This window comes from Peromyscus maniculatus, chromosome 6 (genome assembly GCF_049852395.1).
Source record: "Peromyscus maniculatus bairdii isolate BWxNUB_F1_BW_parent chromosome 6, HU_Pman_BW_mat_3.1, whole genome shotgun sequence".
NCBI lineage: Eukaryota > Metazoa > Chordata > Mammalia > Rodentia > Cricetidae > Peromyscus > Peromyscus maniculatus.
The window spans coordinates 50694893-50716949 of record NC_134857.1 but is presented as its reverse complement, the minus strand read 5'-3'; the positions used below and the strand labels follow the sequence as shown (position 1 = coordinate 50716949).

At 43.5% G+C, this 22057-nt stretch overlaps 1 protein-coding gene and 1 pseudogene across 1 annotated transcript in view; one reads left to right on the top strand and one right to left on the bottom strand.

The window, feature by feature from the left end:
• Nucleotides 1–9304, top strand: part of LOC102905644 (NEDD8-activating enzyme E1 catalytic subunit-like) — a 33575-nt pseudogene extending 24271 nt beyond the window's left edge.
• The window catches only part of Ppm1l (protein phosphatase, Mg2+/Mn2+ dependent 1L), a 284889-nt gene that overhangs the window by 151674 nt on the left and 111158 nt on the right, over nt 1–22057 (bottom strand). The window lies entirely within an intron of this gene.

The following is a 22057-nucleotide window of genomic DNA, read 5'->3' as shown; positions in this document are numbered from 1 at the left end:
ACTTGACAGGTATGAGGACAAATCAGACAAGTCACAAGAGAGTATAGTCATTAAGTGCGTACCACGGTTTAAAATTCTATCACAAATACTGAAAATAAGACTTAAAAAAAGCAATAGAGAATACTTGAAAGATATGCAATTTCTGCAAATGAGAGAGCAAGACAGACCCCAGTTTACAAAAGAACTCCATTTTAAACAGGATTTGACCAGGGACTGAACCTGGTTCCAGTAAAAACTACAGTTCCAAGAAAAAAAATCACAAACTGCCAGGTCCCTGGTCAAGGCGACCCCACCACGGTGGGCTGGCCAATGAGGAACTTTGGTAAACAACATCTTCGGGCTCCAAATGCCCTTGTGGCTTTCTGATAACCATTGTTGAAAATTCCTCCAGACCCCAACCAGTGAATTCAAAGGTTACATACCCTCACCAATCCTGTGATACCAAGGCTTGTACCTCCCTGCTTGTGGTTTTTCCCTTTAAAAACCCCAAACTCCAAGAGCTCAAGGCCATTCTCTTCCACCCGATGCATCTGAGTGCTGGACAACGGTCCAAGCTCAAGCTTGTAATCAATAAACCCCTGTGTGTTTGAACTGGCTATCAGCTCTGTGGTGGTCTTGTTGGTGAGGGGGGCGTGTCTGTGATGCGGGCACTGCACAATGACTGTGAGAATGAGAACAAGACATGAGTGAGTCACACTGGAGAGTCAGTCCCTCCAGCTTAAGAAGGGAAGGGCATCTTAAAAGTTAGTTGCGAAAATACTGCCCCAAACAGCGCCATGCACAGATCAGGCTCAGCAAGCACACTTCCTCATACTGTCCTCTCGCCTAACCTTCTGAATTAAGGGGGGGAAATGCCATGGGGCTGGGGCTGGACCTCAGCTGTAGAGTACTTGTCTAGCTGCACAAAGCCTTGGACTCCACCCTCAGATCTACATGAACAGAGGGTGGTGATGAACACCTGTGATTCTAGCACTTGGGAAGTGGAGGCAGGAGAATCATAAATTCAAGGTCATTTTTAGCTACACGGCACATCTGGGGCTGCCGGGAACACAAGACCAGGAGCAAGAGAGGGAAGTGGGGTGGGGGAGTCCAGAACTTCAGTGTCGAGAAATTGGCAGCATAATTCAATCGTTTCCCTATCTTAATGAAATGAAGGAACAAAGGGAGGGAGGGAGGGGAGAGAAAAGGAGGTGGAGGGAGGTGGGGAAGGAGGGGCAGAAGGAGGGCAGGTGGGTCCCAGGGTTACTGTTGCTGTGATGAAAGACCACGTCCAAAAGCAAGCTGAGGAAGGGTTTATATGGCTCACACTTTTACATCATAGGCCATTACTGAAGGAAGTCAGGGCAGGGGCTCAAAGGGGGTAGGAATCTGGAAGCAGGAGCTGATGCAGAAGCCATGGAGGGGTGCTGCTTACTGGCTTGCTTCTCATGCCTTGCTCAGCATGCATTTTTTATAGAACCCAGGACCACCAGCCCAGAGGTGGCCCCACCCACAATGGGCTGGGCTTGCCACCATCAATTACTAATTTAAAAAATGCCCTACAGGCTTGCCTACAGCCCAAGCTTGTGGAGACATTTTCTCAGTTAAGGTTCCTTCCTCTCATAGGACTCTAGCTGTGTCAAGCTGACATAAAACCAGCCAGGACAAGGAGGAAGAGAGAGATCAGGGGAGTGAGGAGAGAGGGAGAAAGAAGAAAAAAAATGATAAAGAAAAAACAGTGCCATCTCTGGAACCAGGGCCTCGTATTAGAAGAAAAACATGTCAAAAGTAACAGATATCATTTAAGGTGTATCTTCACATTAAAAATAAAACATTTGTTGTCTCATTCCCATAATTTGCAGCATAACAGCACAGTAATCTTCAATACCTAATTATGAATATGCATTGGTATTTTAAGACAGAAAACATTACCTTACAGAAGCCTATTTTTAAATGCTTCGGATAAGTGGGAGAAATAATAAGTTGGTTGCTCTCTTTATTAAGAATTAGCTGCAATCAAGTGTTTCAAAAATTACCATGAAGTAAGACAAAGACTTACTGTCCTACTATAAAATAACACTGCGTTTTACGATATCCACAGCCCTCCTGTCGATGGACTGGAGGGGAGGTTGGATATGAATAACTAAGAAAACAGAGAAAAGGATGGCAGACAAGATCTGAGGCAGTGGGGCCGGGGGAGGTAGGACTAGAACAAGGAACAGAAAACATTCAGCAGTTGATGCTGGCACACTGGGAGTTGGTTTCAGCTAAAAACGGGGGCGCTTTAGGAGAAGTTTTTATATTGCTCAAAGGGTGTTTGATAGGAACTTTAAATAACATGAATCTAAGTACAGATTCTGTGCTTTGGGGGGAAAAACCCACAAGACACTATTTCCCCAGCAATACAGAGCAGTGGGAAGACATATTTGGGAGTAGAACAGTTTGGACTATTGCTAATGTAACAGCAATGAAACCTCTCACTCCGCTGCGGTACAACTTTATGATAAAGCTCCATCCAGAGGATCAAAAATAAATAAAAGTGGTGCTGCATTTACTTTCCAGAAACATCAGAAACATGCACACAAATCAGCACATGTTCTTCTCCAAAGCACATAACAGCCCCTTCCCACGGAAGCTCACGGAACCCTTCACCTTTAGTAATTTCTGAATAGCTCTCATTCCCATTTTTCTGGCTATCCTGTATTCAGCCATAAATCTGAAAATGCACATTTACTATTTGCTTCCGGACACAGACAACTAATACAGATCATGGAACACAGGGAAGAAGAATGGCAACAAGCAAAGAGTTAGTCAGAGCAAAACCAAGACCATCGATCCTCTCCTGATGCTGCAAGACGACACAAACCTACCCTCCACACAGGGAACCGCCTAACTGTAGAAAGAAGCATGCTCCCTGCCTTTCACCTCAAGGAAATAGTTCAGGGCTGTCCCCTGAAAACGGGAGCCCTACACGGATGCTGCCAGAAGCCCCACCTCCGTGCACGGCATCTTCTCTTCCTGTTGTCCTCTCTCCTCCTCTCAAGCCTCAGAGCTCTACTTCCCAAACTGGGGTCACCAGAACACTATCATCAGCATCATTTGAGAATTTATTAGAGAGCCGAATAACCTTTGACCTTCAGAATCCAAAACTGTGGATGAAGACTTGGGAACCTAAGTCTTCACAGAAATTCCATGGGATTCTGGTCTGAAAAACCAGTGTCCTAGAGAGATATACTATCTGTCCACTCATTCTGACTTCAAACCATACAACATTCAAGTTAAATTGTTGCTAAGCATTTGCATGCGTATACATGTATTAGTCCGGGTTCTCTAGAGGAAAAGAACTGGTCCTCTAATCTGTAGTCTCTGGGGATCCCTCAAGAAGAGCTCCTCTCTTCAGAGATGGGACTGTTCAGCTTTGGAACACAAGCAACCCAAAAGAAAACAAAATGTGTAAAAGTTATTTTTCCCAAAGGCTTGGAGATCTTAAATGGGGAGGTGAGGAGGGGCAAAACTCCTTCTCAGACGCAGACAGGGCGGGGGGGGGGGGGGGGGGGGGGGGACGGGGACGGGACGATGACAACCAAGAGCAGCCATCACAATACTTTTCTGACTAATTATAAGATCCTTGGGGACAAAAACGTTCTCTTCCCTTGTCTTGTCCTGTATCCAGGAGTCCCTTGCCTTCATAGAGCTAACAAGCTCTCTCTCTCTCTCTCTCTCTCTCTCTCTCTCTATATATATATATATATATATATATATATATATATATATATATATATATATATATATTGACCATACATTCACATTAACGGGAACTTGAGAGGAAGCCTTGGGCAGAGCTCTTGCTGAAGCATGACCCTCCCATCCACCTGAGGCTTCCATTCTCCATAACTGTGATCTAAGATTCAGACTCTGGTCCTCTAATCTGTAGTCTCTGGGGGTCCCTCTGAAGCTCCTCTCTTCAGGGATGGAACTGTTTGGCTTTGGAACACAAATCATCTAATAGAAAACAAAATGTGTAAAAATTATTTCCTCAGAAGGCTTGGAGATCTTAAATGGGGAGGTGAGGAGAGGGCAACACTCCCCTCTCAGAAGCAGACAATGGGGGGGGGTCACATGAGATGCTTCCTTAGCTACCCTGTGGCTATATATAATGTGGTATAACTTTACCAATTCTTTTAATAGGAAAATGTTAATTTTTTTTCCTTCTGTTTGTTCCATTCAAGGAATAAAAGCAAATATTTCCCCTCACACAGAATGACCTCACTGTCCTTGAGCAATGTATAACCAGTTCCTTGGCTAATGATTCCAGTTCTGAGTTTCCTGTTTGAGGCTGGGTGATGGTTCCTGGGGAGGCCTTGACCACAGGGGTATTCCTCAGTGCAGCACAAATAAACTAAATGTGTTCTGTTGGCACAGAGTACAAACCCTATTAAACTAAATGTGTAAAGTTGTTCCCCTTATGACTGAAGATCACCCGGGCCTCTGTCTCCTGAACCTGGTGCTTAAAGAAAGAAACGGGGAAAAAAGGAAGGAAGGAAGGAAGGAAGGAAGGAAGGAAGGAAGGAAGGAAGGAAGGAAGGAAGGAAGGAAGGAAGGAAGGAAGGAGAGAGGGAGGGGAGGACAGGAGGGGAGGACAGGAGGGGAGGGGAGAGGGAGGGGAGGGAAGGGGAGGGGGAAGAGAGGGGGGAGGAGAGGGGAAGGGGGAAGAGAAGGGGAGGGGGAAGAGAGGGGGAGGGGGAAGAGAGGGGGAGGGGGAGGGGAGGAAGGGCAAAAAAGAGAATCACTGCACACGTATGAATGAGGCTCCCCCTAGGTTTCTGTGTTTGTTGTTTACTTCTCTAACATACAAATCTGCACATGTGAAAGTCAATCTGAGAAGGGCAGGCTCTCCCACAAAAGCATATGGGAAACTTTAAGCCCCAGTGAGATGGTACATAGGCCTTATACCCCGGCCTTTGGGACTACGGGTCCGAAGGGTGGGGACCTCCTGATGCTATTTCTGTCATTATTTAAAAAACACCAGAAAGCCGGGCGGTGGTGGTGCACGCCTTTAATCCCAGCACTCGGGAGGCAGAGCCAGCCAAATCTCTGTGAGTTCAAGGCCAGCCTGGGCTACCAAGTGAGTCCCAGGAAAGGCGCAAAGCTACACAGAGAAACCCTGTCTCGAAATAAATAAATAAATAAATAAACACCAGAAAGCTCTCTCTCTCTCTCTCTCTCTCTCTCTCTCTCTCTCTCTCTCTCTCTCTCTCTCTCTCTTCTCTCCCTCTCTTCAACAGATACACAGACAGAAGATGGCCACTGGCACACCAGGAAGAACCACACTAGGAATTGGTCATCCAGTAGTACTTGACCCTACACTTCCTAGCTTCTACAACTTTGGAAAATAAATACCACCACCAGTGCATGGTGTTTTGTTACAGCAGTCCAAGCAGACAAATAGAAGTCTCAATCCTGAACTTTTCAACAACCCTCTCTCACTCAGCCCAAATTCTTGCTGAAGGTAAGTCTTTGGTTTGTGTGTGTCAACACATGTATGAATGGAATTACCTGTGTGCAGTCCACTAGGACCAGTGGTGGCCTACAGAAGTCAACACCCAAAAGCAGAGGTCCTTTTCATGAAGCAGACATAACTGGAAAGCAACAGGAAACTGCTAGGCTGGATGAGATGAGGTATGTTCAGGATGACATGGCCAGAGACAGGAAGCTGCTGGACGGGAAATGCACACTGACGCAAAAGACTCCTCAGCTGAGATAAATGTCACCTCCGGCTTGCAGTGAGCCCGGAAGTGAGAAAAAAACTCTGAAGATGGCAAATGTTAGAATTCTTTCTGACCTATTGAGAATGGAGAAGGTTCTCTGTTGGAAATTAAGCTACCCAAATGGCTTTTAATTGTAAATAATGTTACAGACCTGTGTGAGAACATGTTTATACCACTGACCCACAGGATAGTGATAACTCTTGGGAGATTCCCTAAATCTAGGTCCCCTGCCCCAAACTTCCAGAAAAACTTTCAGACTAACAACGAAGAAGCAGGTTCCTGCAGAGCTCGAAGTTCCAGAAAGCGGCAGTGGTGCCTTTCTCTGTGGCCAGTTCGACGAAACCATCCCTTTCCTCTGTGGTTCTCGGCCTATGATTAGTTGTCCAAGTGCAGAAGTCATTCCAGAACCACACAAAAATAGCAGTGGCTTTTTCTCACAGCCAGGCCGAGGCCGCTGCACTCCAAAGCAGTGTGAAGTCGTGTCTCATTCCCTTCAGTGTCATTAGGGAAAATGGGACCGCACCCTCCCACCACGGCCCTCCAACCACCATCGCTGTGCCCACAGACAGCCCCTGCAGTAAGTGGACTTCTGGTAACTCGATGCGGGATTGCCAAGTTTTCAGAGGCCCTGCTGTTTGCTAGGAAATCAATGCATCTAAATAAAAAATTCAGTGGTACCCGCACAGAGGAATAATACAGCGTCTGCAGTCATGTGCAGAGCACTTTCGGAGAACAGCTTCGGGCGCTGATGAGAGGCGCAGAGAGATGGAATTCTCCTCACATTTTATTTGCCAATGTTCCGCAGTAAATCACCTAAGCTCATGAACAAAAGGCATGATGCACACACAGAACACTGAAGTAATCAGGCTCTCACTAAGTACCAATATAACCCTCCTGTTCTCAATCAACCCGCGGCCAGCAGTTTGCCCTCATTCCGAGTGTGACAGGGAAAATGCACACATCAACATACTCAAAACCAGAATGACTCCACATCCTTCCCTCAGAAGTCCTCAAACTCTTGACTTATTTTACAAGTCATCTGAATATGAAGCACTAAAGGTGAGAACATTAACTTGAGATGCTCAATAATTGGCATCAAAATTATTTTATGTCATTTGGGTACAATGTATGTACTTCCAAAAACTTCAAAGCGAGGGCATGCTCAAGCCAGTGTTGAGAACCAGACTTTGGACCCACAGAACCCAGGTAATATGGTTGACAGGTGTAGCAGGCTGCCTGTAATCCCAGCACTTAGACGTGTGAGACAGAGCAGGCTGGCTAGCCAAGACAGCTGTATCCAAAAAGTTTTGATTCGAGGGAGAGACTGCCTCAGTGAGTAAGGTGGAATAACAGGAAGATTCCTGATGCAAATCTCATCTACAAGCACATGAATACACCAACATACATGTGAACCTGCATACATACATATACACACCACATATATATACAATAAACACATTTGAATAAAAGTAAATATCACCAATCAAACACGGCCCCATAAAACTTACATTTTCACACTTTCCCTAACAAGGTGAACAATACACCTTAATAATGCTTCAGGACTAGGTCTCATGCCAAATGGGAGGGGTAGAAAGTGTATTCTTCCTGATTCAGAGAGAAAGGGAACTATGTAGAAAGGGATAGTTAATGTGAAGAACCCTTTTTTAAAATAAAGAGCGTCAAGAAAGAAGGAAGTAGGAAAAGAAATGCAGAAACCTCACTCAGCCATTATGCATACACAGCGTGGCCTTTACAAACACACAGACCCTGGACTGACGCTTAGTCCTGGACTTGAATCCCAGTCACTAACTACATGACCCAGACAAGTCTCACTTTGTAGGGAGCAGAGGAGCCTTTAACTCCATGCCAGGCACTAGGCTAGTGCATGCAGCCCTTCGTATTAAACACTCAGCCTAGTGCCTGGCGTGGAGTTGGATTAGTTGGCCCACAAATAGATTTCATTCTGTCAATCCTGTTCCTCTTGAGAACCCCAACTAATACAAATAGTAAAACTCTGTAACATTACTCCCAACAAATAATTTTATAATATTGGCAGAAGGGGCGTGAAATCATAAAATGGAAATGGGAGAACTAAATCAATTAAGTCCATCCCATATCAATAATTCTGTCTCTAAATAGAAGGCCTGACTCTAATAAAGAGTATAATTTAGGTATTCTAGTTTGAATATTTATAACAGTCATCATTCTGGATACAGAATACTACATCATAAATCCAAAGTGATAATATAGCGGATGTCGAGGAGCCGGAGACGAAAAGGACAACAGGGAGCTGCTGGCTGAGAAAATGGCTGTTGATGGTGGGTGTGGGGACACGGGGGGCTGGAAGGGCTGCTGGGACCATGAAAAGAAGTTCCTTGAGTGATCTGGATCCTTCACACACCCTGATTTCGAACCAAGCACTGAATCACTTCAGTTTTTGTTAGATCCATGTACAGTTCTCGCCATTGGAGCTGGTGACTCAGAATGTGAACTCCTGTGAAACCTGGCATCGTCTGGTTGTAGATAAAGACCCAGGCTGAAGGGTTGCTGTGGGGTTCCTAAATGGCAGAGTTCCTAAGTGCAACATCATCCCACATTTCAACAAAGATTCAAGATTTTAACAACACTTTCTACCGACAATTTCATATTACTGTACGTGGCCTAGACTTTGCCATAGCCAGAAGATGCATCAATGGAATGCAAATATCACTTCTAAATTATGAAGACGGTATGTTGGATCCCGGCTCCATTGTCCCTTTGATAGATGGGGACAGAAGGCTTTAAAGGAAATGCCCAGGTGATTTTGCCTGGAACAACTGCTTGTATTGAATGCACACTTGAACTTTATCCAACACATGTATACCATTGCATCCATGCCCAGGCTACTAGAGTACTAGTGGACTCAAGAGCAGCCTTTTGGAGATGGGGGTCCATTAGATGGAGATGACCCTTAACATATTCAGTGGGTTTTCCAAAAGGCTGAAAGAAAGTGTCACAATACAATATTAGAGGTGTTTCCTACGGACTCATTCAAGGGGCAGTAAGCGAATCATTCCTGTAGTACATAGATAGCTTCTACAAATGCAGTCATTGCAACTGAGGGTTTTAAGATAGCCACAAGTATCTGCATCTCCCTTAATAGGTAGTTTGTACCCAATGATGTAAATGGACACATACATATTTGAAGCAGAGAAAAAGAAAAATGCCCTGCTTGTAAGCGGCTTCATGGTTACATTCCGTATTCCCTGGCAACTAAACTACAAGAGGTTTTAGATTATCTAACCAACAGGGCTTCTCTGCAAATGAAGTCTCCAGCAATCACAGCCACATTAGAGGAGAAACACAGGACACTTGACTTACAGCCAGTAACATCTATTAAAGATCAAACAAGGCCAAATCTTTGCAAGTCCTTAAAAGAACTGGGACTCACTGATGGATAAGTACTGGCTGTTGCTGATGTCACTACACCAGACTATTTGTGGAGGCCCACAGAGGTTCCTAGTGAGACCTTACTCAAGGATAGAGAATCTGAGCTTGCTATTTGGCCATGGGCCTGATAACCAGGTGTTCTGAAGGGTCCACACTTGGCTGTACATTGTGGTTTGATCTTGAAAGGTGGAGTTGCCTCACTCCTTGGCACTGTACAAAAAGCCCTTTGGAATAAAGTTCGAGGCAACTGGGTATTGACCCAGGGCCCTCCTGAAGCTATCCTGTGTTTCTGTCTTTCTCTTCATCTCTCTCTACATTTCTAATACTTCCTCATTCCTCTCTCCTCCCCCCAAGAATCCTTCGACAGGTCAGAGCTGGACTCCGACAGACTCCCACAACTATTCAAACTTCATTTTACTTAAGGAAAAGAAATCAGTACATAATGGAACACTCATAGAAATATGTTTTATGAATGCTAAGGAATTTAATTAAAGAGGTGAGGCAGAGGGGACACCCAAGAAAGGAAATTTGATGTCATTTTTAGCATTAGTGTTGCTAAATTTTATATACATAAATTTTATATTTTATGAACATAAATATATATACATAGATGATAGATAGATAGATAGATAGATAGATAGATAGATAGATAGATAGATAGATAGGCAGACAGATATATAGATAGCTAGTAGAGACAGACAGACAGGCAGACAGAGTTTTAGTTAGGGTTTCTATTGCTGCGTGGAAACACCACGACCAAAAGGCAAGTTGGGGAGGAAAGGGTTTATTTGGCTTATACTTTCACATGGCTGTTCATCACTGAAGAAGTCAGGACAGAAACTCAAACAAGGCAGAAAGCTGGATGCAGGAGCGGATGCAGGAGCGGATGCAGGAGCTGATGCAGAAGTCACACAGGGAAGCTGCTTACTGGCTTGCTTCCCATGGCTTGCTCAACCCACCTTCTTATAGAACCTAGGACCGGCAGCCCAGGGATGGCACCGCCCACCATGCGTTGGGTCCTCCCCCATTGATCACTAAATGAGAAAATGCCTTACAGCTGAATCTCAAGAAGGCATTTCCTCAAATGAGGCTCCTTCCTCTGATGACTCTAGCTTGTGTCAAATTGACACACAAAACCAGGCAGACAGGAACTCTTTTTTAAGTCTATAAAGTTCTCTTGAACACTAAACTTTGAGGCTGGGCTGGCAAGCATGTTCATTAGTAATATGGAGAATGAATGATGCCTGGAGAGAAGGAGGATTGTGAACAAACGTGCTGCTTCACTAAAGCAGGACAAACACTGTCCTTCGTGTGAGTGCGTTCTTACGGTCAGAGAACAGATTCCTCAGCTCGCATTTGAGCGTAGACATGTATCCTTGAATGGAAAGGAAGAATTAAGTTTTAAGAACATTAAGTATTACAACATGACATCTAGAGTGTATCAAACACAGGCTGTTTATTCATTACTACTCATATATTTTTGGCTATCTAAATGTGTATGAATTATTGCAGAGTTTAACTTGTCCACAGTAATTTGTAAACAGTATTACTGATTAATACCTCTGCATAAAAATAGAAAATATCTCATGTATTTATTTGCAATGCCACAGAGGCCAAAATGCACAATTTTAAACCATTGCTGTTTTAAAAAGTTAATGTTTGAACAGTTACCACTATTTTGCCTAATTCATTAGTAAAACTGTACATTGTCAAAAATAAATAAATAAACCCCAAATGGCTTAAAATAATGACAGTGTTTATTGTGTTCATGATTCTGTAGTCTGGACAAGGACTCAAGATAGTTTACGTCTGTTCCACTCAATGTCAGCTGGGCCTGCTCTTGAGCTGCAGCTGGGAAATCATGTGATAGCCTGCTCATTCACAAATGTGTCCTGTCACCGAAGCCAGGAAAGCAGCTGGGGGCTGGAACAGCTGGGGCTCCTCTGGCATTGTCCTCTGTCATCTTCCGTATGATCTTTCCCTACACGCAGACTCAGAGTATCTGGACCCAGGATTCCGTCATTAGTTTCTCCATTGTTGTCAAAAGTACCCAAGACACATTAAAAATTATGGCCAGAGCCCAGTGAGATGGCTCAGTGGGTAAGAGGACATGCCACCATGCCTGGAGACCTGAATCCAATCCTGGAGACCTACCTAGAAGAAGAGAACTAGCTCCGATGAGTTGTACGCTCTGTGGTAAGAGCGCCCCTCCCACTATGAAATAAATGAATGTAATTTTTTTTTCCAAAGGAAAGTTTTGTTTTTGTTCGTGGAGCTTTCAGCCCATGATCAGCAAAACTGATGCTTTGGAGCTGTGCCAGAGCTTATCATGAAGGGCATGATGACAGAGGGAGCTATTTACCTCATAGACTCGGGGAGCGGGGGAACAAGGAAGAAGCTGGGGTCCTCATGGCCCTGAAAGTGCACACTGCTAGTGATGTGGCTTCTTCCCATCACCACCTCAACACAGCCGAGCCCCAGGTGGGCAAAAGATCCGTACCGTATGGCTCTTTAGGGGGCACTTGTTTTTAAAATCCATAGAGGGAATGAGGCCCCAGAGGAGGTGGCATTGCCTTTACGGTGTAGCCTGAGAACTTACACGGTTTCCACCCACTACATTCTATTGATGTACCTGGGTTTGAGGAACGGGAACACCAGCTCCCACTTTCCAATGGAGGCGTGTGCAGCCTCACTGCAAGACCTTACAGGATAAACAGGATGTACGGGTGGGACCGCTGTTGGAAAATATCATCTGCCACAGTTACCGAACTCTTCACACAGTATACTGCTGAGGTTTGTGATTAAATGCCGTAGGAACCAATTCTGGCAGGCTAACAGGGATTTGGTTTTTTTTTTTTAAGTATTGAGGAGTCTAAAACTTGAAAGAAAAGGTGGAAGACTGCCCTGGAAATGAACCAGGATTGTGAGAGGCTGGGAGGAAGCTGGGAACAGAAGTCAACACGCCTTTGTCATCACTGCTGTGACTAAACAGCGGTGTCCCTGGACTCTGGATGTCACTAACAATAAAGACTGAGGTCACTCAGTCTTTGAGCCATTTCCTCACACTCTGGGGTCTCAAGTCATGTATCTGAGTTCTAGATTCCGGGGACACTGTCTGACCCCTTCAGAAAACGAGGCCTGCCTTCCACAAAAGCTCACAGAGCAAAGGTTTCACTTCAAAGAAAAACAGAGATGGGGGAGGGAGGGGGACAGCAGCCCAGTAAATGTCTAATACATACAACTAGCCAATAATTCATCATTTTTCTATGAAAGACGCCATTTCCTGGCAACCCAAGGCAATAACAGAACCTGAATAGTGAGCAGGCTTTAACCTGGACTATAAGTCCTCAATATATCCTTAATCTGTGATGCAAGTTCATGTCTTGACAGCGACATTTATTAACCTCACTAAGACGAGAATTCTACTGGAACAAGGTCCAATTCTAAGCCTATGGACTCCCCCCGAACACAGTGTGCTTGCTGTCTTCACAGAGAATGGGGTTCAGAGAACAGGTGAAGGATGGGTGGCAGCCAGGATCTGCCTCCAGCTGTTTTGGATTAGGAAGAAAATCTCCCAAGTGATGACTCAATCGCCAGTTGTCACACAGCATCTGAAGTATTGAATCATTGATGTGGCCGACTGCAGCAGTAAACAGCTCACTGCACAGAACGGGTCATTCCAACATGGGGACACACACCCCACCAGACCGTACAGCACTCTGACGCTGGCAACAGGCTCTCCTGTCCTGCTTTCTTTGGTAGCCGGAAGGGAAGGACTAAGGATTGGTGGGAAGTAAAGACTCACATGAAAGGTAGCTAGGTGGAAGGAAACGCCACTCTGATTTTCTCTTTAAAAAAAAAAAATCATTGCAAGTAACGTCAACACCTTAGGATAAAGAAATCATGTAAATCCTTCATAAAATTTTCAATGTAAATGCTGATAGACAATTAATCCCAAAGCAAGCCCTACAACTAAATACCTTTATACAATTTTTTAAATATGTAAACTAGTAGCATATTTAGTTTTTTCCTTATATTAAGAATAAATTAAAATGCAGTCAATTTTTTTTCTGATGCTACTTCTCAGCATTCATTCTGATTCTGTGCCTTGTCATATGAGGGGGCACAAAGGTCAGATAACAGTAACTTTGGTGAGATCAGGGGCTTGGCTGGAGTGTCATTGTTCATGGCTGTAGCCCCTGTTGCTGTTAGAAAGGATACAGCAGGAACTCAATAAACATTAATGATAGTAATTATCAACTGGTTAGGATTTGTTTTATTTTCAATTATGCACACATGAGTGTAGTATCAAGGGAGACCAGAGTTGTCAGATCCTTGGCGCTGCCCCGTGTAGGTACTGGAAACTGAACTCAGGTTCTCTGGAAGAGCATTCTTAACCAGTTCGCCATCTCTCCAACCCCTGGAGAAAAAAAAAATAGAAAAAGCAGGCATCTCACGCCTACAACCCCAGTACTTGGAGGGTTGAGGCCAGACGAGAGGTCAAGGACAGCCTCAACTATATGTCAAGTTGGAGGCTACCCTGGGCTACATGAGACTGTCTCAAAAAATATTTTTCTAAATTTAAAAAAAAAAAAAGGGAACATAATTTCAGGAGCAAAAAAAAAAAAAACAATACATGACTCAATAACATCCAAGGACTTTTACTCTGGGTGTCTGAATGCTATCAATATACTCCCTAAATCTCTCTCTAAAATATAGATGCTTTAATATTTGCTCCCTAAGCCTGACAGCAAATGGCCAAGGCACAACGCTTCTTAAATCACTGAGTGCCTGCTGGCTGCTGGCTTCGGTGCATACTAAAAGCCCTTATCAACTTTCAACACTGAAGGAGTGTCTAATGTGGGCAATGACTTATTTCTCCAGGAAGACTGAACTGAGTCTGAGGAGAAAGGACCTGCATTGCACAGAATACAGCTTCAGTATTAAATACCAGATGGAAACAACAGATAGCGGAGAAAAGAGACGCTCTAACTCACACACAAAAGTAGATGTTCACGTTCTGACTTTGCTATTGAATCTACAAGAATCACAGGGAAGGAGACACTTTAATAAAAAGATTCTGAATGACAAATAAATGTAAAATACTCTTCAATATTATAAGGGAAATGGGGATTTGGGAAGGAAGGAGACAAGAAAAGAAACACCTTAAAGCTACAGGGCCTGTTAAAACAAAGTGAATCACTCCGTTTCAGAAACAGAAGTAACCTTAAGGTGGAAGGAACCATTTCACACCAGTTCAAAAGCTATCCTGAAAGTATTAAAAGAATCTGCAACCCTTTCTGACTAGTGCTACATACAGACAAACAGAAAGGTAGGTAGGTAGGTAGGTAGGTAGGTAGGATAGGAAGGAAGGAAGGGAGGAAGGGAGGAAGGGAGGAAGGGAGGAAGGGAGGAAGGGAGGAAGGGAGGAAGGGAGGAAGGGAGGAAGGGAGGAAGGGAGGAAGGGAGGAAGGGAGGAAGGGAGGAAGGAAGGAAGGAAGGAAGGAAGGAAGGAAGGAAGGAAGGAAGGAAGGAAGGAAGGAAGGAAGGAAGGAAGGAAGGGGCAGGGGAAGAAGGGGAATACTATCCAATCAGCCAGTTCCCCATCTGTACGCACAACGAGGATGAAACAAGAGTGAATATGGAAAAATAAAGACCAAACTGCGCCCAGCTTAAAACAGAAATCTGCAAGCCACTCTAACAAGGCAGAGTTACCAGTATATTCAGTCTTTAGCTGGAGAGTTCTTAGTTCACCCACCGATTATGATTTAAAGACCCCTTCTCTACCTCTGTCTTGACCGTTCAGGCTCAGCTCTGCCACCCTTCGTCACTTAGAGTGGAGAACGGCTCATCCCCAGGTGAGAACAGAAGACTTCGTGTGCATGAAGACCTCTGTGAACCAGCTCACCCTTCCCTCTCGTTCTTCCACAATGCTCAGCTATGTCCCAATCTCCATGGGTTTTCCTTTTGAGGTCCTACTGTTACATGATTCTTGATTCTTCCAAACTAGATTCTCTTCCTATTCACGTTCAAAACCTACTCAAACTAGATTCAAGCAGTGCCAAATATAAGAAAATTATTTGTAAAGGTATAACAGCAGACTCTAAATATGAATATATATGTATGTAATAAATAATACACACACACACACACACACACACACACACACACACACACACACACACATATATATATATATACATGTGCTGGACTGGAACCGGAATAAAATTTTCAAAGCCTCCTAAAATGGGTCTTTGGATTTCAAGCCAACTACTTTGAAGTTTGTGTATTTAAATTTTCAGATTTTTGGATCCAATCAAAGGGTCATACTATTAAATTTCTGAGAAATTACAGAGACACACTCAGTAGACTAGGAAGGTCCCACTTCTCTACCAAGATTTAAAATGAAATCTTTCCCTCGGCTGATCTCGCTTTTAAAATTATTAATTCAGGATTTGCCAAAGGCTAAAACCATGCTTCCACATTTAAGTGAAATGTTACAGAAGACGAATTTAAATAATCCTCTATTAATTGCTCTGTCTTTAAAAATTTGTATGTACAGACCTCTCTTATCTGGGAGGCCTTGAGTAAGTCTAATTATTAGCTTCAGAACAGCTAGTGAAAATTATAAGGCTTCAGATTTGATGTTGTTAAAGCCATCTGTACCTGCCAAAGCAAAGAAATGACCGCGAACCATTAAAGTTCATGGCTGACCACAGAGGCACAGTAATGTTCCCACCACTTCGTCTGGGCCTTAGCTCACTGTGACATCTTCAGTTCCTGATTTACTAGAGATGACTATGCTCTACAATTCCCAGAGCAAGTAACTCTTAATATAATGGCTTTTTTTTTTTTTAACGTACAGTAAAATAAAACCCAGTGTCTTCACTGTGAACTAAACAGTCTTGTAATGGTGGTGTTATATTCTCGGAGGCCATTTGGGGGTCAATTGTTTCCTTCATTCTTTTGGAAAGGAAGCGGGGCTGAGTTTTCTAGGGCAGAAGTGCTGCTGCCCCCACCACCTTACAAGATCTGGCCTCATCCCTGGTCTAGAAGGAGAGGCAGGAGGTGCCAGAAAAAAATATTAGCCCTCTCATCAGGGCAATGCTAAATTGTGCTGCCACAGAGAGAGATATCAAGAGGGGCTGCTGCTGTGGATATCTGTATGCTATGAATGTGTTGCTCTGGTTGGTTGATAAATAAAGTGCTGATTGGCCAGTAGCCAGGCAGGAAGTATAGGTGGGACAAAGAGAGAAGAGAATGCTGGGAGTGGAAGGCTGAGTCAGGAGACGCTGCCAGCCACCGCCATGAGAAGCAAGATGTAAGGTACCAGTAAGCCACAAGCCACGTGGCAACTTACAGATTAATAAAAATGGGTTAATTTAAGATAGAAGAACTAGATAACAAGAAGCCTGCCACAGCCATACAGTTTATAAGTAATATAAGTCTCTGTGTGTTTAATTGGGTCTGAGTGGCTGTGGCCCCAAGTGGGACTGGAGAAAACTCCAGTTGCAGACTACACTAACAGCGGGTGGTGGACAGGGGCAGTAGTCAGGACAGCATGGGATTCCCAGACCAGTGGACGGGCCAAGCCCCTCTAGCAGCAATGCCTGCAGCACAGTCAGGCTTCTGAGAGCTAAGCAACTACATTCTTCCACAGCTGTCGTAGGACAAAGCATTTCCACAGCCAGTCGTGTTTACAATTATTTGAATTTGATTCATTTATCCTTATTAATTTTTGACACAGGAGCTCATGTATCTTATCCCCAGCTGGCCTCCAACTGGCTATATATCAGTGGAAGACCTTAAACTTCTGATCCTCCTGCCTCAATATCCTAAATGGAGGGGTTTATTGGTGTGTTCCACCAGGCCTAGGTTAAACATCTTTCTTTTGAGTGCAGAAAATGAGACCAATTTATAAATGCGCGCGCGCGCGCACACACACACACACACACACACACACACACACACACACACACGGCAGGATTTATGAGAAACTGTAAGTGAAACTATGAGAACTATCAGAAAATAAATTCTATTTTCATGACCCTAACACTGTTTCTTCACATTCTACTATCTCTGAAACCACAGGCCATATAACCAATAGGTCTTACAGTCCAAGAAAAACAGTAGATCTGATGACTTGAAAATGAAATTTGAAACTTTGATAGGACACAAAACAGCACAGATACTGTTAAAAGACAGGGCTGAAAAAGTGTTTAAATGTGCCCAACATATAGTTTCTATCCTTAATAACTAGAAGTTTTTACAAATCAGGCCAAAGCTGAACAGACGAGGACAATAGGCAAGATATGTGAATATGAAATCTACAAAAGAGAATGTCTGTTTATAGTTGTTATTATTACATCTGTAATTTTACAGTCCTGCCTCTCCCCTAACTGTAGCTAGAGTTTTCCTGCCTGGCCCACAGTCAGGACAAATCTTTGTCACCCACCAGTCCCACAGCCGCTCAGACCCAACCAAGTAAACACAGAGACTTATATTGTTTACAAACTGTATGGCCGTACCAGGCTTCTTGTTAACTGTTCTTATATCTTAAATTAACCCATTTTTTTAAATCTATACCTTGCCACATGGCTCGTGGCTTACCGGCATCTTCACATGCGGCTTGTCATGGTGGCGGCTGCAGTGTCTCTGACTCAACCTTCCGATTCCCATAATAATTCTCCTCCTTGTCCCACCTATACTTTCTCTTGCCTGACTACTGCCCAATCAGTGCTTTATTTACTAACCAATCAGAGCAACACATTTGTCATACAGAACATCACTAATGGTCCTGACTATGCACTGACTGGCTGAGGCCGAAGGAAAAGTTAAACAGAAAGCATCGTCGACCCACACCCACCCATCTACACGTTCCCGGCACGCATTTGTTAAAGCCTCTCATGCACTCTGTCCTATTTGATGAGGAAATCAAGGACGCACACAGGTGGCCCGGAACAGCTGAAGGCGGCCCGACACAAACCACAAAAGTCCTGAAGATACAATTGCTGCCTGTGCTGTCTGAAACTTGCTGGTGTTTTCAGGTGCCGCTCTGTTGCAATGTCAAAAAGGACGGGCCTGCTAAGGAGTGAATGAGCGACTGAGATGAAGCCCAGATCCCAAGCGTACGGCTCTTGTGTGGCTTCAGATCAAAACGCATTTCTAGAACCAGTCAGATAAAAGACATACCCCCAAGAACCGGGAGATAAGCCATGACGTTCTAAACTCACGGAGGCACCTTACGGGTGAGAAACCGGGACATCCTTTCATTGAGGCACTGGTGTTTGTCTCCAGCTCCTTAGGAGATTTCTCAGTGTTGAGTGGCAAGTTTCTCTTCTGGAAAAGCAACTATCAACTATCATATTAAATACATTTGACTCAAAGTACAGAGAGCGCGGTACTACCGGTGAAACATGACTAAAAAGCAAAAATCTGTGTTCTAAAATATGCAGCCAAGCTTTGCCCGCTTTCCTGAAACAGCATTTGCATCAAAAGTAAGAAAATCCCTCTTCTCCCAAATTTCAGGTGAGGCCCTGAAATCTGACCCCAATCCTTGGGTTTCCCGGAAATTTTGGCAGGGTATCTTGAAGACAAGCCACAGTCCTGGAAGTCGGGTTGCATCCACAACCAGATGCCTCCTCCCTCACCACAGGATAAACGCCGGGACCTTCCTTCTTCAACAAACACTGGGGCCAAGGGACAGGCAACAGGCATCACCTGCTTATCTGTATGAAGAAAACAGGTCTCCAGCCCCCTTTTAAAGTGTCAGATTAAGCATGCTCACTTTGCTGCATAGTTTGGTGTCAACTTGACACAGGCTGGAGTCATCTGAGAGGAAGGACCCTCAGTTGAGAAAATGCCCCCATGGGATCAGGTTGTAGGCAAGCCTGTGGGGCAATTTCTTAATTGGTGATTGATGGGGAGGGCTCAGCCCATTATGGGTGGTGCCATCTCTAGGCTTTGTGGTTCTGAGTTCTATAAGAAAACAGGCTTAGCAAGCTAGAGGAAGCAAGCCAGTAAGCAGCTCCCCTCCACAGCCTCTGCATCAGCTCCTGCCTCCGGGTTCCTTCCCTGCTTGAGTTCCTGTCCTGGCTTCCTTCAGTGATGAACAGTGCTGTGGAAGTGTAAGCTGAATCATTCCTTTCCTCCCCAAGTTGCTTTTTTGGTCATGGAGTTTCATCACAGCAACAGAAACTCTAACTAGGACACTCTGACACTCATGGCTAGGTTACAGAGGATTAAAACATCATGCCTCCTCCAGTTCCTCAGTACTGGAAGTGTTCTACAGTACCACAGCTTAGATCATGCTTCTCAGCTGCCATCAAATGTACACGCTTCTTCAAGGCCTGTTCAGAGACCAGCCTGCTCTTTTAAAATCGCCCTTTTTTCCTCAGTGAGCAAATTGTGATCCAGTATGAGGTCAAATGGTTTAGGTTATTTAAGTTGAATTTTGATAATTTTTATATTATATAAACTATATGTAGTATATAATTGTTAACACAATATATAATTTATATGTATAAATTATATAATTATATAAGTAAGTCAGGACAGGAACTCAAGCAGGGTAGGAACCCGGAGGCAGGAGATGATGCAGAGTCCATGGAGGAGTGCTGCTTACTGGCTTGCTTCTCCTGGCTTGCTCAGTCTGCTTTCTTATAGAAGCCAGGACTACCAGCCTAGGGATGGCACTGCCCATAATGGGCTGGGCCCTCCCCCATCAAATCATATAATATATACATATATATAATATATATTATACACAAATATGTGTGAGTTTTCCCTGCCTCAGGATAAAATTTTCACAACTCATAAGAAAGATGGAAGTAGAAAAGATGAGAAACACCAAGAAAAGTTATCTGCAGAGTAATAATATTTCAGCAGCATCCTAACAGTACAGGAGGGAGAGGAACCCCAGATGAGTCCTTATATATGTGCCCCTTAAATCTGAGATAAAGGAACAGAAACAGAAACAGTTTAGCAAGTCTGTTTGCTCTGATGCAAAGACAGAATATAGACCTGATTTTAGGCCAAAGTATCAGATGAGAATCTGACTTTAAAATTCCTGCTATGTCAATTATAAGATTATGGGTACTTTTAAGAGTTCATTAAAAATGCAAAAACAACCAGTTTCCAGTAACTGCATACTATTTGCTGATTGCTTTTCTTCTCAGTTCGTTAAGAAGCTGTAAATTGATTCTAAAGAATATAAAAGGCACTAAAAGAAGGCTTTTGTTTGAGTCTCAAAATTACTCTGAGTGACTATGAATTAGAAACAGAGAGGTAATCAAGTGTCACATTAATTGTTCAGAATATCTCGCAAATAAAGATACAGAACCTAGAACATAAAGGGGGTGAATTATTAGCGTTGAGAAAAAGGCTTCCTACAGTTACAGCTTGTTAACACTGTATCATAAAAACCACATTCCATTTTGTAAGAGACCTTTAAAATTAGACTGCAAAACTCAAAATTCAAAGGCATCTGATGCCTCTATTACATGATACATATTATCATCTGAAATAGTAAGAATTAAGTGGTAAATATTAGCCATTCTAAAGGAAATATACAGGTGTAATAAAACACAGATATTGTAAAGTTCTGTCCTATTTTTCTAGAGCCAGGCTTCGGTAGGTATGGTAGAGCAAATAGCTCCAGGGCCCTTTTAATTTATAAACCTAGCATGTGCAAGCAGCCCACTAGTATTAAAGGCCCAGAATATATCTTCACAGCCATTCTATTTACTGTCAAAGACAGAGAGGAGATTTTATAAGCAGGGAGGCTTGCTGTCTTGAAATTCAGATGAGTTTTAACCAGGTATCTTTCTATGCATGGCAGAGTAGGGGTGGGGTGGGAGGTGAATCTCATGTTTTGAACGAAGGAAAAAAAAGTTACCAGCTGTTTCCACTCAAGACAAGCTTACTGAGTCTATAAGTTGATCTTAGATCAACTGGCAAGGGGGTATAAGAAAAACACCAAAACACATTTTTTAGGGAAAAAATGCCATTGTTCTCCACTAACTCCAGATACCAAGATAAAAGATTACATATTTGTTTAGTAATTCACTATGAATCTACCATCCAATGTTTAATAGGTATCCATGATCAGTATTAATAAGTCTGTATAACTCACTGAAATAAAGAATTAACTAAAGTGTATTAATTTGATAAGTCTATATCATTTACTCAAAGAATTGACTGTTTAAATCTGGAAATCTGATACTCTGAGGACACATTTGACCTAAGTTCCAATGGGGCGCCACAATTTTAGAACCAACCGAGGGGGACTAATGACTACAGCAGCCACAGGTATTAAAATGGCTTCTGATGAGGCAATCTTGTAATGCTGTCCTTGAGGTCACTACTTCAAAGCTTCAAAGCGTCCTCTAGGGCTGGCAGCAGAAGCTCAGGTGTCCCCTGCATAACACACTTCATGATCTCATCAAGCGAGTCAGACCTCGTGGGACTGTCTTTCTACAGAAGAGTCTCCTTCATCAGTCATTATTCTGAAGCCACTTTAGAGCCTGGTATTGGCCTTTGCAGAGGAGCTCAGTTCCTGCTTTCTGATCCTTGGCATCAAGGCTGGATATATCAGAACAAATAACACCGGAAAAGAGCATGAGAAAACTTTTAAAAATTGTTTTTGAAAACCCTTCCTTGATTGGCTAGTTTCTAGTAACCTGTATTAACTTTATTCGTGAGTTGCCTCCATCCGCAGACGCTACCCCATAGATTAGAGTGTTGGCTTTAGTTCTTCTACAATGACACCGGGGACTAAAGCCACAGGTGACAGAGGTACTCCACCAGACGTACATCACAGCTGCTGGGCTTTTACCTCAAGTCTGGGCACCTGCTCCGGTCAAGCTCAGTTATTCATTCGT